Genomic DNA, 17,312 nt, shown 5'->3' on the forward strand with positions numbered 1-17,312 from the left:
CACCCACTATAAAAGGCTAGTGGGCATTAAACATGTACTTTTTACTGGTTTCCTTTCTTTTGAACCTATAATCTAGACAAAATTCAAAAATTGAAAAAATCTCAATTTTTCACATACGCGGACATGTCAGATTTTAGTGTTTTCAGAGTATTTAGTTTTTTCTGCTTATTAACAAGTTTCACCCACTATAAAAGGCTAGTGGGCATTAAACATGTACTTTTTACTGGTTTCCTTTCTTTTGAACCTATAATCTAGACAAAATTCAAAAATTGAAAAAATCTCAATTTTTCACATACGCGGACATGTCAGATTTTAGTGTTTTCAGAGTATTTAGTTTTTTCTGCTTATTAACAAGTTTCACCAACTATAGTAGGCTAGTGTGCATTTAACATGTATTTTTTACTGATTTCCGTTCTTTTGAACCTATAATCTAGACAAAATTCAAAAATTGAAAAAATCTCAATTTTTCACATACGCGGACATGTCAGATTTGAGTGCTTTCAGAGTATTTAGTTTTTTCTGCTTATTAACAAGTTTCACCCACTATAAAAGGCTAGTGGGCATTAAACATGTACTTTTTACTGGTTTCCTTTCTTTTGAACCTATAATCTAGACAAAATTCAAAAATTGAAAAAATCTCAATTTTTCACATACGCGGACATGTCAGATTTGAGTGTTTTACTGTATTTAGTTTTTTCTGCTTATTAACAAGTTTCACCAACTATAAAAGGCTAGTGGGCATTAAACATGTACTTTTTACTGGTTTCCTTTCTTTTGAACCTATAATCTAGACAAAATTCAAAAATTGAAAAAATCTCAATTTTTCACATACGCGGACATGTCAGATTTGAGTGTTTTACTGTATTTAGTTTTTTCTGCTTATAACCAAGTTTCACCCACTATAAAAGGCTAGTGGGCATTAAACATGTACTTTTTACTGATTTCCTTTCTTTTGAACCTATAATCTAGACAAAATTCAAAAATTGAAAAAATCTCAATTTTTCACATACGCGGACATGTCAGATTTTAGTGTTTTCAGAGTATTTAGTTTTTTCTGCTTATTAACAAGTTTCACCCACTATAGAAGGCTAGTGTGAATTTAACATGCATTTTTTACTGATTTCCTTTCTTTTGAACCTATAATCTAGACAAAATTCAAAAATTGAAAAAATCTCAATTTTTCACATACGCGGACATGTCAGATTTGAGTGTTTTACTGTATTTAGTTTTTTCTGCTTATTAACAAGTTTCACCCACTATAAAAGGCTAGTGGGCATTAAACATGTAATTTTTACTGGTTTCCTTTCTTTTGAACCTATAATCTAGACAAAATTCAAAAATTGAAAAAATCTCAATTTTTCACATACGCGGACATGTCAGATTTGAGTGTTTTACTGTATTTAGTTTTTTCTGCTTATTAACAAGTTTCACCCACTATAGAAGGCTAGTGTGCATTTAACATGTATTTTTTACTGATTTCCGTTCTTTTGAACCTATAATCTATACAAAATTCAAAAATTGAAAAAATCTCAATTTTTCACATACGCGGACATGTCAGATTTGAGTGTTTTACTGTATTTAGTTTTTTCTGCTTATTAACAAGTTTCACCCACTATAGAAGGCTAGTGTGCATTTAACATGTATTTTTTACTGATTTCCGTTCTTTTGAACCTATAATCTATACAAAATTCAAAAATTGAAAAAATCTCAATTTTTCACATACGCGGACATGTCAGATTTTAGTGTTTTCAGAGTATTTAGTTTTTTCTGCTTATTAACAAGTTTCACCCACTATAGAAGGCTAGTGTGCATTTAACATGTATTTTTTACTGATTTCCGTTCTTTTGAACCTATAATCTAGACAAAATTCAAAAATTGAAAAAATCTCAATTTTTCACATACGCGGACATGTCAGATTTGAGTGTTTTACTGTATTTAGTTTTTTCTGCTTATTAACAAGTTTCACCCACTATAAAAGGCTAGTGGGCATTAAACATGTACTTTTTACTGGTTTCCTTTCTTTTGAACCTATAATCTAGACAAAATTCAAAAATTGAAAAAATCTCAATTTTTCACATACGCGGACATGTCAGATTTGAGTGTTTTACTGTATTTAGTTTTTTCTGCTTATTAACAAGTTTCACCCACTATAAAAGGCTAGTGGGCATTAAACATGTACTTTTTACTGGTTTCCTTTCTTTTGAACCTATAATCTAGACAAAATTCAAAAATTGAAAAAATCTCAATTTTTCACATACGCGGACATGTCAGATTTGAGTGTTTTACTGTATTTAGTTTTTTCTGCTTATTAACAAGTTTCACCCACTATAAAAGGCTAGTGGGCATTAAACATGTTCTTTTTACTGGTTTCCTTTCTTTTGAACCTATAATCTAGACAAAATTCAAAAATTGAAAAAATCTCAATTTTTCACATACGCGGACATGTCAGATTTTAGTGTTTTCAGAGTATTTAGTTTTTTCTGCTTATTAACAAGTTTCACCCACTATAGAAGGCTAGTGTGCATTTAACATGTATTTTTTACTGATTTCCGTTCTTTTGAACCTATAATCTAGACAAAATTCAAAAATTGAAAAAATCTCAATTTTTCACATACGCGGACATGTCAGATTTGAGTGTTTTACTGTATTTAGTTTTTTCTGCTTATTAACAAGTTTCACCCACTATAAAAGGCTAGTGGGCATTAAACATGTACTTTTTACTGGTTTCCTTTCTTTTGAACCTATAATCTAGACAAAATTCAAAAATTGAAAAAATCTCAATTTTTCACATACGCGGACATGTCAGATTTGAGTGTTTTACTGCATTTAGTTTTTTCTGCTTATTAACAAGTTTCACCCACTATAAAAGGCTAGTGGGCATTAAACATGTACTTTTTACTGGTTTCCTTTCTTTTGAAACTATAATCTAGACAAAATTCAAAAATTGAAAAAATCTCAATTTTTCACATACGCGGACATGTCAGATTTTAGTGTTTTCAGAGTATTTAGTTTTTTCTGCTTATTCACAAGTTTCACCCACTATAGAAGGCTAGTGTGAATTTAACATGCATTTTTTACTGATTTCCTTTCTTTTGAACCTATAATCTAGACAAAATTCAAAAATTGAAAAAATCTCAATTTTTCACATACGCGGACATGTCAGATTTTAGTGTTTTCAGAGTATTTAGTTTTTTCTGCTTATTAACAAGTTTCACCCACTATAGAAGGCTAGTGTGCATTTAACATGTATTTTTTACTGATTTCCGTTCTTTTGAACCTATAATCTAGACAAAATTCAAAAATTGAAAAAATCTCAATTTTTCACATACGCGGACATGTCAGATTTGAGTGTTTTACTGTATTTAGTTTTTTCTGCTTATTAACAAGTTTCACCCACTATAAAAGGCTAGTGGGCATTAAACATGTACTTTTTACTGGTTTCCTTTCTTTTGAACCTATAATCTAGACAAAATTCAAAAATTGAAAAAATCTCAATTTTTCACATACGCGGACATGTCAGATTTGAGTGCTTTCAGAGTATTTAGTTTTTTCTGCTTATTAAAAAGTTTCACCCACTATAGTAGGCTAGTGTGCATTTAACATGTATTTTTTACTGATTTCCGTTCTTTTGAACCTATAATCTAGACAAAATTAAAAAATTGAAAAATCTCAATTTTTCACATACGCGGACATGTCAGATTTGAGTGTTTTACTGTATTTAGTTTTTTCTGCTTATTAACAAGTTTCACCCACTATAAAAGGCTAGTGGGCATTAAACATGTACTTTTTACTGGTTTCCTTTCTTTTGAACCTATAATCTAGACAAAATTCAAAAATTGAAAAAATCTCAATTTTTCACATACGCGGACATGTCAGATTTGAGTGTTTTACTGTATTTAGTTTTTTCTGCTTATTAACAAGTTTCACCCACTATAAAAGGCTAGTGGGCATTAAACATGTACTTTTTACTGGTTTCCTTTCTTTTGAACCTATAATCTAGACAAAATTCAAAAATTGAAAAAATCTCAATTTTTCACATACGCGGACATGTCAGATTTTAGTGTTTTCAGAGTATTTAGTTTTTTCTGCTTATTAACAAGTTTCACCCACTATAAAAGGCTAGTGGGCATTAAACATGTACTTTTTACTGGTTTCCTTTCTTTTGAACCTATAATCTAGACAAAATTCAAAAATTGAAAAAATCTCAATTTTTCACATACGCGGACATGTCAGATTTTAGTGTTTTCAGAGTATTTAGTTTTTTCTGCTTATTAACAAGTTTCACCAACTATAGTAGGCTAGTGTGCATTTAACATGTATTTTTTACTGATTTCCGTTCTTTTGAACCTATAATCTAGACAAAATTCAAAAATTGAAAAAATCTCAATTTTTCACATACGCGGACATGTCAGATTTGAGTGCTTTCAGAGTATTTAGTTTTTTCTGCTTATTAACAAGTTTCACCCACTATAAAAGGCTAGTGGGCATTAAACATGTACTTTTTACTGGTTTCCTTTCTTTTGAACCTATAATCTAGACAAAATTCAAAAATTGAAAAAATCTCAATTTTTCACATACGCGGACATGTCAGATTTGAGTGTTTTACTGTATTTAGTTTTTTCTGCTTATTAACAAGTTTCACCCACTATAAAAGGCTAGTGGGCATTAAACATGTACTTTTTACTGGTTTCCTTTCTTTTGAACCTATAATCTAGACAAAATTCAAAAATTGAAAAAATCTCAATTTTTCACATACGCGGACATGTCAGATTTGAGTGTTTTACTGTATTTAGTTTTTTCTGCTTATTAACAAGTTTCACCCACTATAAAAGGCTAGTGGGCATTAAACATGTACTTTTTACTGATTTCCTTTCTTTTGAACCTATAATCTAGACAAAATTCAAAAATTGAAAAAATCTCAATTTTTCACATACGCGGACATGTCAGATTTTAGTGTTTTCAGAGTATTTAGTTTTTTCTGCTTATTAACAAGTTTCACCCACTATAGAAGGCTAGTGTGAATTTAACATGCATTTTTTACTGATTTCCTTTCTTTTGAACCTATAATCTAGACAAAATTCAAAAATTGAAAAAATCTCAATTTTTCACATACGCGGACATGTCAGATTTGAGTGTTTTACTGTATTTAGTTTTTTCTGCTTATTAACAAGTTTCACCCACTATAAAAGGCTAGTGGGCATTAAACATGTAATTTTTACTGGTTTCCTTTCTTTTGAACCTATAATCTAGACAAAATTCAAAAATTGAAAAAATCTCAATTTTTCACATACGCGGACATGTCAGATTTGAGTGTTTTACTGTATTTAGTTTTTTCTGCTTATTAACAAGTTTCACCCACTATAGAAGGCTAGTGTGCATTTAACATGTATTTTTTACTGATTTCCGTTCTTTTGAACCTATAATCTATACAAAATTCAAAAATTGAAAAAATCTCAATTTTTCACATACGCGGACATGTCAGATTTGAGTGTTTTACTGTATTTAGTTTTTTCTGCTTATTAACAAGTTTCACCCACTATAGAAGGCTAGTGTGCATTTAACATGTATTTTTTACTGATTTCCGTTCTTTTGAACCTATAATCTATACAAAATTCAAAAATTGAAAAAATCTCAATTTTTCACATACGCGGACATGTCAGATTTTAGTGTTTTCAGAGTATTTAGTTTTTTCTGCTTATTAACAAGTTTCACCCACTATAGAAGGCTAGTGTGCATTTAACATGTATTTTTTACTGATTTCCGTTCTTTTGAACCTATAATCTAGACAAAATTCAAAAATTGAAAAATCTCAATTTTTCACATACGCGGACATGTCAGATTTGAGTGTTTTACTGTATTTAGTTTTTTCTGCTTATTAACAAGTTTCACCCACTATAAAAGGCTAGTGGGCATTAAACATGTACTTTTTACTGGTTTCCTTTCTTTTGAACCTATAATCTAGACAAAATTCAAAAATTGAAAAAATCTCAATTTTTCACATACGCGGACATGTCAGATTTGAGTGTTTTACTGTATTTAGTTTTTTCTGCTTATTAACAAGTTTCACCCACTATAAAAGGCTAGTGGGCATTAAACATGTACTTTTTACTGGTTTCCTTTCTTTTGAACCTATAATCTAGACAAAATTCAAAAATTGAAAAAATCTCAATTTTTCACATACGCGGACATGTCAGATTTTAGTGTTTTCAGAGTATTTAGTTTTTTCTGCTTATTAACAAGTTTCACCCACTATAAAAGGCTAGTGGGCATTAAACATGTACTTTTTACTGGTTTCCTTTCTTTTGAACCTATAATCTAGACAAAATTCAAAAATTGAAAAAATCTCAATTTTTCACATACGCGGACATGTCAGATTTTAGTGTTTTCAGAGTATTTAGTTTTTTCTGCTTATTAACAAGTTTCACCAACTATAGTAGGCTAGTGTGCATTTAACATGTATTTTTTACTGATTTCCGTTCTTTTGAACCTATAATCTAGACAAAATTCAAAAATTGAAAAAATCTCAATTTTTCACATACGCGGACATGTCAGATTTGAGTGCTTTCAGAGTATTTAGTTTTTTCTGCTTATTAACAAGTTTCACCCACTATAAAAGGCTAGTGGGCATTAAACATGTACTTTTTACTGGTTTCCTTTCTTTTGAACCTATAATCTAGACAAAATTCAAAAATTGAAAAAATCTCAATTTTTCACATACGCGGACATGTCAGATTTGAGTGTTTTACTGTATTTAGTTTTTTCTGCTTATTAACAAGTTTCACCCACTATAAAAGGCTAGTGGGCATTAAACATGTACTTTTTACTGGTTTCCTTTCTTTTGAACCTATAATCTAGACAAAATTCAAAAATTGAAAAAATCTCAATTTTTCACATACGCGGACATGTCAGATTTTAGTGTTTTCAGAGTATTTAGTTTTTTCTGCTTATTAACAAGTTTCACCCACTATAAAAGGCTAGTGGGCATTAAACATGTACTTTTTACTGGTTTCCTTTCTTTTGAACCTATAATCTAGACAAAATTCAAAAATTGAAAAAATCTCAATTTTTCACATACGCGGACATGTCAGATTTTAGTGTTTTCAGAGTATTTAGTTTTTTCTGCTTATTAACAAGTTTCACCCACTATAGAAGGCTAGTGTGAATTTAACATGCATTTTTTACTGATTTCCTTTCTTTTGAACCTATAATCTAGACAAAATTCAAAAATTGAAAAAATCTCAATTTTTCACATACGCGGACATGTCAGATTTGAGTGTTTTACTGTATTTAGTTTTTTCTGCTTATTAACAAGTTTCACCCACTATAAAAGGCTAGTGGGCATTAAACATGTACTTTTTACTGGTTTCCTTTCTTTTGAACCTATAATCTAGACAAAATTCAAAAATTGAAAAAATCTCAATTTTTCACATACGCGGACATGTCAGATTTGAGTGTTTTACTGTATTTAGTTTTTTCTGCTTATTAACAAGTTTCACCCACTATAGAAGGCTAGTGTGCATTTAACATGTATTTTTTACTGATTTCCGTTCTTTTGAACCTATAATCTAGACAAAATTCAAAAATTGAAAAAATCTCAATTTTTCACATACGCGGACATGTCAGATTTGAGTGTTTTACTGTATTTAGTTTTTTCTGCTTATTAACAAGTTTCACCCACTATAAAAGGCTAGTGGGCATTAAACATGTACTTTTTACTGGTTTCCTTTCTTTTGAACCTATAATCTAGACAAAATTCAAAAATTGAAAAAATCTCAATTTTTCACATACGCGGACATGTCAGATTTGAGTGTTTTACTGTATTTAGTTTTTTCTGCTTATTAACAAGTTTCACCCACTATAAAAGGCTAGTGGGCATTAAACATGTACTTTTTACTGGTTTCCTTTCTTTTGAACCTATAATCTAGACAAAATTCAAAAATTGAAAAAATCTCAATTTTTCACATACGCGGACATGTCAGATTTTAGTGTTTTCAGAGTATTTAGTTTTTTCTGCTTATTAACAAGTTTCACCCACTATAAAAGGCTAGTGGGCATTAAACATGTACTTTTTACTGGTTTCCTTTCTTTTGAACCTATAATCTAGACAAAATTCAAAAATTGAAAAAATCTCAATTTTTCACATACGCGGACATGTCAGATTTTAGTGTTTTCAGAGTATTTAGTTTTTTCTGCTTATTAACAAGTTTCACCCACTATAGAAGGCTAGTGTGAATTTAACATGCATTTTTTACTGATTTCCTTTCTTTTGAACCTATAATCTAGACAAAATTCAAAAATTGAAAAAATCTCAATTTTTCACATACGCGGACATGTCAGATTTGAGTGTTTTACTGTATTTAGTTTTTTCTGCTTATTAACAAGTTTCACCCACTATAAAAGGCTAGTGGGCATTAAACATGTACTTTTTACTGGTTTCCTTTCTTTTGAACCTATAATCTAGACAAAATTCAAAAATTGAAAAAATCTCAATTTTTCACATACGCGGACATGTCAGATTTGAGTGTTTTACTGTATTTAGTTTTTTCTGCTTATTAACAAGTTTCACCCACTATAGAAGGCTAGTGTGCATTTAACATGTATTTTTTACTGATTTCCGTTCTTTTGAACCTATAATCTATACAAAATTCAAAAATTGAAAAAATCTCAATTTTTCACATACGCGGACATGTCAGATTTGAGTGTTTTACTGTATTTAGTTTTTTCTGCTTATTAACAAGTTTCACCCACTATAAAAGGCTAGTGGGCATTAAACATGTACTTTTTACTGGTTTCCTTTCTTTTTAACCTATAATCTATACAAAATTCAAAAATTGAAAAAATCTCAATTTTTCACATACGCGGACATGTCAGATTTGAGTGTTTTACTGTATTTAGTTTTTTCTGCTTATTAACAAGTTTCACCCACTATAAAAGGCTAGTGGGCATTAAACATGTACTTTTTACTGGTTTCCTTTCTTTTGAACCTATAATCTAGACAAAATTCAAAAATTGAAAAAATCTCAATTTTTCACATACGCGGACATGTCAGATTTTAGTGTTTTCAGAGTATTTAGTTTTTTCTGCTTATTAACAAGTTTCACCCACTATAGAAGGCTAGTGTGAATTTAACATGCATTTTTTACTGATTTCCTTTCTTTTGAACCTATAATCTAGACAAAATTCAAAAATTGAAAAAATCTCAATTTTTCACATACGCGGACATGTCAGATTTGAGTGTTTTACTGTATTTAGTTTTTTCTGCTTATTACCAAGTTTCACCACTATAAAAGGCTAGTGGGCATTAAACATGTACTTTTTACTGGTTTCCTTTCTTTTGAACCTATAATCTAGACAAAATTCAAAAATTGAAAAAATCTCAATTTTTCACATACGCGGACATGTCAGATTTGAGTGTTTTACTGTATTTAGTTTTTTCTGCTTATTAACAAGTTTCACCCACTATAGAAGGCTAGTGTGCATTTAACATGTATTTTTTACTGATTTCCGTTCTTTTGAACCTATAATCTAGACAAAATTCAAAAATTGAAAAAATCTCAATTTTTCACATACGCGGACATGTCAGATTTGAGTGTTTTACTGTATTTAGTTTTTTCTGCTTATTAACAAGTTTCACCCACTATAAAAGGCTAGTGGGCATTAAACATGTACTTTTTACTGGTTTCCTTTCTTTTGAACCTATAATCTAGACAAAATTCAAAAATTGAAAAAATCTCAATTTTTCACATACGCGGACATGTCAGATTTGAGTGTTTTACTGTATTTAGTTTTTTCTGCTTATTAACAAGTTTCACCCACTATAAAAGGCTAGTGGGCATTAAACATGTACTTTTTACTGGTTTCCTTTCTTTTGAACCTATAATCTAGACAAAATTCAAAAATTGAAAAAATCTCAATTTTTCACATACGCGGACATGTCAGATTTTAGTGTTTTCAGAGTATTTAGTTTTTTCTGCTTATTAACAAGTTTCACCCACTATAAAAGGCTAGTGGGCATTAAACATGTACTTTTTACTGGTTTCCTTTCTTTTGAACCTATAATCTAGACAAAATTCAAAAATTGAAAAAATCTCAATTTTTCACATACGCGGACATGTCAGATTTTAGTGTTTTCAGAGTATTTAGTTTTTTCTGCTTATTAACAAGTTTCACCAACTATAGTAGGCTAGTGTGCATTTAACATGTATTTTTTACTGATTTCCGTTCTTTTGAACCTATAATCTAGACAAAATTCAAAAATTGAAAAAATCTCAATTTTTCACATACGCGGACATGTCAGATTTGAGTGCTTTCAGAGTATTTAGTTTTTTCTGCTTATTAACAAGTTTCACCCACTATAAAAGGCTAGTGGGCATTAAACATGTACTTTTTACTGGTTTCCTTTCTTTTGAACCTATAATCTAGACAAAATTCAAAAATTGAAAAAATCTCAATTTTTCACATACGCGGACATGTCAGATTTGAGTGTTTTACTGTATTTAGTTTTTTCTGCTTATTAACAAGTTTCACCCACTATAAAAGGCTAGTGGGCATTAAACATGTACTTTTTACTGGTTTCCTTTCTTTTGAACCTATAATCTAGACAAAATTCAAAAATTGAAAAAATCTCAATTTTTCACATACGCGGACATGTCAGATTTGAGTGTTTTACTGTATTTAGTTTTTTCTGCTTATTAACAAGTTTCACCCACTATAAAAGGCTAGTGGGCATTAAACATGTACTTTTTACTGATTTCCTTTCTTTTGAACCTATAATCTAGACAAAATTCAAAAATTGAAAAAATCTCAATTTTTCACATACGCGGACATGTCAGATTTTAGTGTTTTCAGAGTATTTAGTTTTTTCTGCTTATTAACAAGTTTCACCCACTATAGAAGGCTAGTGTGAATTTAACATGCATTTTTTACTGATTTCCTTTCTTTTGAACCTATAATCTAGACAAAATTCAAAAATTGAAAAAATCTCAATTTTTCACATACGCGGACATGTCAGATTTGAGTGTTTTACTGTATTTAGTTTTTTCTGCTTATTAACAAGTTTCACCCACTATAAAAGGCTAGTGGGCATTAAACATGTAATTTTTACTGGTTTCCTTTCTTTTGAACCTATAATCTAGACAAAATTCAAAAATTGAAAAAATCTCAATTTTTCACATACGCGGACATGTCAGATTTGAGTGTTTTACTGTATTTAGTTTTTTCTGCTTATTAACAAGTTTCACCCACTATAGAAGGCTAGTGTGCATTTAACATGTATTTTTTACTGATTTCCGTTCTTTTGAACCTATAATCTAGACAAAATTCAAAAATTGAAAAAATCTCAATTTTTCACATACGCGGACATGTCAGATTTGAGTGTTTTACTGTATTTAGTTTTTTCTGCTTATTAACAAGTTTCACCCACTATAAAAGGCTAGTGGGCATTAAACATGTACTTTTTACTGGTTTCCTTTCTTTTGAACCTATAATCTAGACAAAATTCAAAAATTGAAAAAATCTCAATTTTTCACATACGCGGACATGTCAGATTTGAGTGTTTTACTGCATTTAGTTTTTTCTGCTTATTAACAAGTTTCACCCACTATAAAAGGCTAGTGGGCATTAAACATGTACTTTTTACTGGTTTCCTTTCTTTTGAAACTATAATCTAGACAAAATTCAAAAATTGAAAAAATCTCAATTTTTCACATACGCGGACATGTCAGATTTTAGTGTTTTCAGAGTATTTAGTTTTTTCTGCTTATTCACAAGTTTCACCCACTATAGAAGGCTAGTGTGAATTTAACATGCATTTTTTACTGATTTCCTTTCTTTTGAACCTATAATCTAGACAAAATTCAAAAATTGAAAAAATCTCAATTTTTCACATACGCGGACATGTCAGATTTTAGTGTTTTCAGAGTATTTAGTTTTTTCTGCTTATTAACAAGTTTCACCCACTATAGAAGGCTAGTGTGCATTTAACATGTATTTTTTACTGATTTCCGTTCTTTTGAACCTATAATCTAGACAAAATTCAAAAATTGAAAAAATCTCAATTTTTCACATACGCGGACATGTCAGATTTGAGTGTTTTACTGTATTTAGTTTTTTCTGCTTATTAACAAGTTTCACCCACTATAAAAGGCTAGTGGGCATTAAACATGTACTTTTTACTGGTTTCCTTTCTTTTGAACCTATAATCTAGACAAAATTCAAAAATTGAAAAAATCTCAATTTTTCACATACGCGGACATGTCAGATTTTAGTGTTTTCAGAGTATTTAGTTTTTTCTGCTTATTAACAAGTTTCACCCACTATAGAAGGCTAGTGTGAATTTAACATGCATTTTTTACTGATTTCCTTTCTTTTGAACCTATAATCTAGACAAAATTCAAAAATTGAAAAAATCTCAATTTTTCACATACGCGGACATGTCAGATTTGAGTGTTTTACTGTATTTAGTTTTTTCTGCTTATTAACAAGTTTCACCCACTATAAAAGGCTAGTGGGCATTAAACATGTACTTTTTACTGGTTTCCTTTCTTTTGAACCTATAATCTAGACAAAATTCAAAAATTGAAAAAATCTCAATTTTTCACATACGCGGACATGTCAGATTTGAGTGTTTTACTGTATTTAGTTTTTTCTGCTTATTAACAAGTTTCACCCACTATAGAAGGCTAGTGTGCATTTAACATGTATTTTTTACTGATTTCCGATCTTTTGAACCTATAATCTAGACAAAATTCAAAAATTGAAAAAATCTCAATTTTTCACATACGCGGACATGTCAGATTTGAGTGTTTTACTGTATTTAGTTTTTTCTGCTTATTAACAAGTTTCACCCACTATAAAAGGCTAGTGGGCATTAAACATGTACTTTTTACTGGTTTCCTTTCTTTTGAACCTATAATCTAGACAAAATTCAAAAATTGAAAAAATCTCAATTTTTCACATACGCGGACATGTCAGATTTGAGTGTTTTACTGCATTTAGTTTTTTCTGCTTATTAACAAGTTTCACCCACTATAAAAGGCTAGTGGGCATTAAACATGTACTTTTTACTGGTTTCCTTTCTTTTGAAACTATAATCTAGACAAAATTCAAAAATTGAAAAAATCTCAATTTTTCACATACGCGGACATGTCAGATTTTAGTGTTTTCAGAGTATTTAGTTTTTTCTGCTTATTAACAAGTTTCACCCACTATAGAAGGCTAGTGTGAATTTAACATGCATTTTTTACTGATTTCCTTTCTTTTGAACCTATAATCTAGACAAAATTCAAAAATTGAAAAAATCTACGTTTTTTCACATACGCGGACATGTCAGATTTGAGTGCTTTCAGAGTATTTAGTTTTTTCTGCTTATTAACAAGTTTCACCCACTATAGAAGGCTAGTGTGCATTTAACATGTATTTTTTACTGATTTCCGTTCTTTTTAACCTATAATCTAGACAAAATTCAAAAATTGAAAAAATCTCAATTTTTCACATACGCGGACATGTCAGATTTGTGTGTTTTACTGTATTTAGTTTTTTCTGCTTATTAACAAGTTTCACCCACTATAAAAGGCTAGTGGGCATTAAACATGTACTTTTTACTGGTTTCCTTTCTTTTGAACCTATAATCTAGACAAAATTCAAAAATTGAAAAAATCTCAATTTTTCACATACGCGGACATGTCAGATTTTAGTGTTTTATGAGTATTTAGTTTTTTCTGCTTATTAACAAGTTTCACCCACTATAGTAGGCTAGTGTGCATTTAACATGTATTTTTTACTGATTTCCTTTCTTTTGAACCTATAATCTAGACAAAATTCAAAAATTGAAAAAATCTCAATTTTTCACATACGCGGATATGTCAGATTTGAGTGTTTTACTGTATTTAGTTTTTTCTGCTTATTAACAAGTTTCACCCACTATAAAAGGCTAGTGGGCATTTAACATGTACTTTTTACTGGTTTCCTTTCTTTTGAACCTATAATCTAGACAAAATTCAAAAATTGAAAAAATCTCAATTTTTCACATACGCGGACATGTCAGATTTTAGTGTTTTCAGAGTATTTAGTTTTTTCTGCTTATTAACAAGTTTCACCCACTATAGTAGGCTAGTGTGCATTTAACATGTATTTTTTACTGATTTCCGTTCTTTTGAACCTATAATCTAGACAAAATTCAAAAATTGAAAAAATCTCAATTTTTCACATACGCGGACATGTCAGATTTGAGTGTTTTACTGTATTTAGTTTTTTCTGCTTATTAACAAGTTTCACCCACTATAAAAGGCTAGTGGGCATTAAACATGTACTTTTTACTGGTTTCCTTTCTTTTGAACCTATAATCTAGACAAAATTCCAAAATTGAAAAAATCTCAATTTTTCACATACGCGGACATGTCAGATTTTAGTGTTTTCAGAGTATTTAGTTTTTTCTGCTTATTCACAAGTTTCACCCACTATAGAAGGCTAGTGTGAATTTAACATGCATTTTTTACTGATTTCCTTTCTTTTGAACCTATAATCTAGACAAAATTCAAAAATTGAAAAAATCTACGTTTTTTCACATACGCGGACATGTCAGATTTGAGTGCTTTCAGAGTATTTAGTTTTTTCTGCTTATTAACAAGTTTCACCCACTATAGAAGGCTAGTGTGCATTTAACATGTATTTTTTACTGATTTCCGTTCTTTTGAACCTATAATCTAGACAAAATTCAAAAATTGAAAAAATCTCAATTTTTCACATACGCGGACATGTCAGATTTGTGTGTTTTACTGTATTTAGTTTTTTCTGCTTATTAACAAGTTTCACCCACTATAAAAGGCTAGTGGGCATTAAACATGTACTTTTTACTGGTTTCCTTTCTTTTGAACCTATAATCTAGACAAAATTCAAAAATTGAAAAAATCTCAATTTTTCACATACGCGGACATGTCAGATTTTAGTGTTTTATGAGTATTTAGTTTTTTCTGCTTATTAACAAGTTTCACCCACTATAGTAGGCTAGTGTGCATTTAACATGTATTTTTTACTGATTTCCGTTCTTTTGAACCTATAATCTAGACAAAATTCAAAAATTGAAAAAATCTCAATTTTTCACATACGCGGACATGTCAGATTTGAGTGTTTTACTGTATTTAGTTTTTTCTGCTTATTAACAAGTTTCACCCACTATAAAAGGCTAGTGGGCATTTAACATGTACTTTTTACTGGTTTCCTTTCTTTTGAACCTATAATCTAGACAAAATTCAAAAATTGAAAAAATCTCAATTTTTCACATACGCGGACATGTCAGATTTTAGTGTTTTCAGAGTATTTAGTTTTTTCTGCTTATTAACAAGTTTCACCCACTATAGTAGGCTAGTGTGCATTTAACATGTATTTTTTACTGATTTCCGTTCTTTTGAACCTATAATCTAGACAAAATTCAAAAATTGAAAAAATCTCAATTTTTCACATACGCGGACATGTCAGATTTGAGTGTTTTACTGTATTTAGTTTTTTCTGCTTATTAACAAGTTTCACCCACTATAAAAGGCTAGTGGGCATTAAACATGTACTTTTTACTGATTTCCTTTCTTTTGAACCTATAATCTAGACAAAATTCAAAAATTGAAAAAATCTCAATTTTTCACATACGCGGACATGTCAGATTTTAGTGTTTTCAGAGTATTTAGTTTTTTCTGCTTATTAACAAGTTTCACCCACTATAGAAGGCTAGTGTGAATTTAACATGCATTTTTTACTGATTTCCTTTCTTTTGAACCTATAATCTAGACAAAATTCAAAAATTGAAAAAATCTCAATTTTTCACATACGCGGACATGTCAGATTTGAGTGTTTTACTGTATTTAGTTTTTTCTGCTTATTAACAAGTTTCACCCACTATAAAAGGCTAGTGGGCATTAAACATGTAATTTTTACTGGTTTCCTTTCTTTTGAACCTATAATCTAGACAAAATTCAAAAATTGAAAAAATCTCAATTTTTCACATACGCGGACATGTCAGATTTGAGTGTTTTACTGTATTTAGTTTTTTCTGCTTATTAACAAGTTTCACCCACTATAGAAGGCTAGTGTGCATTTAACATGTATTTTTTACTGATTTCCGTTCTTTTGAACCTATAATCTATACAAAATTCAAAAATTGAAAAAATCTCAATTTTTCACATACGCGGACATGTCAGATTTGAGTGTTTTACTGTATTTAGTTTTTTCTGCTTATTAACAAGTTTCACCCACTATAAAAGGCTAGTGGGCATTAAACATGTACTTTTTACTGGTTTCCTTTCTTTTGAACCTATAATCTAGACAAAATTCAAAAATTGAAAAAATCTCAATTTTTCACATACGCGGACATGTCAGATTTGAGTGTTTTACTGCATTTAGTTTTTTCTGCTTATTAACAAGTTTCACCCACTATAAAAGGCTAGTGGGCATTAAACATGTACTTTTTACTGGTTTCCTTTCTTTTGAACCTATAATCTAGACAAAATTCAAAAATTGAAAAAATCTCAATTTTTCACATACGCGGACATGTCAGATTTTAGTGTTTTCAGAGTATTTAGTTTTTTCTGTTTATTCACAAGTTTCACCCACTATAGAAGGCTAGTGTGAATTTAACATGCATTTTTTACTGATTTCCTTTCTTTTGAACCTATAATCTAGACAAATTCAAAAATTGAAAAAATCTCAATTTTTCACATACGCGGACATGTCAGATTTTAGTGTTTTCAGAGTATTTAGTTTTTTCTCCTTATTAACAAGTTTCACCCACTATAGAAGGCTAGTGTGCATTTAACATGTATTTTTTACTGATTTCCTTTCTTTTGAACCTATAATCTAGACAATATTCAAAAATTGAAAAAATCTCAATTTTTCACATACGCGGACATGTCAGATTTGAGTGCTTTCAGAGTATTTAGTTTTTTCTGCTTATTAACAAGTTTCACCCACTATAGTAGGCTAGTGTGCATTTAACATGTATTTTTTACTGATTTCCGTTCTTTTGAACCTATAATCTAGACAAAATTCAAAAATTGAAAAAATCTCAATTTTTCACATACGCGGACATGTCAGATTTGAGTGTTTTACTGTATTTAGTTTTTTCTGCTTATTAACAAGTTTCACCCACTATAAAAGGCTAGTGGGCATTAAACATGTACTTTTTACTGGTTTCCTTTCTTTTGAACCTATAATCTAGACAAAATTCAAAAATTGAAAAAATCTCAATTTTTCACATACGCGGACATGTCAGATTTTAGTGTTTTCAGAGTATTTAGTTTTTTCTGCTTATTAACAAGTTTCACCCA

This window comes from Euprymna scolopes, chromosome 9 (genome assembly GCF_053919585.1).
Source record: "Euprymna scolopes isolate OS-2025 chromosome 9, ASM5391958v1, whole genome shotgun sequence".
Classification (NCBI taxonomy): domain Eukaryota; kingdom Metazoa; phylum Mollusca; class Cephalopoda; order Sepiida; family Sepiolidae; genus Euprymna; species Euprymna scolopes.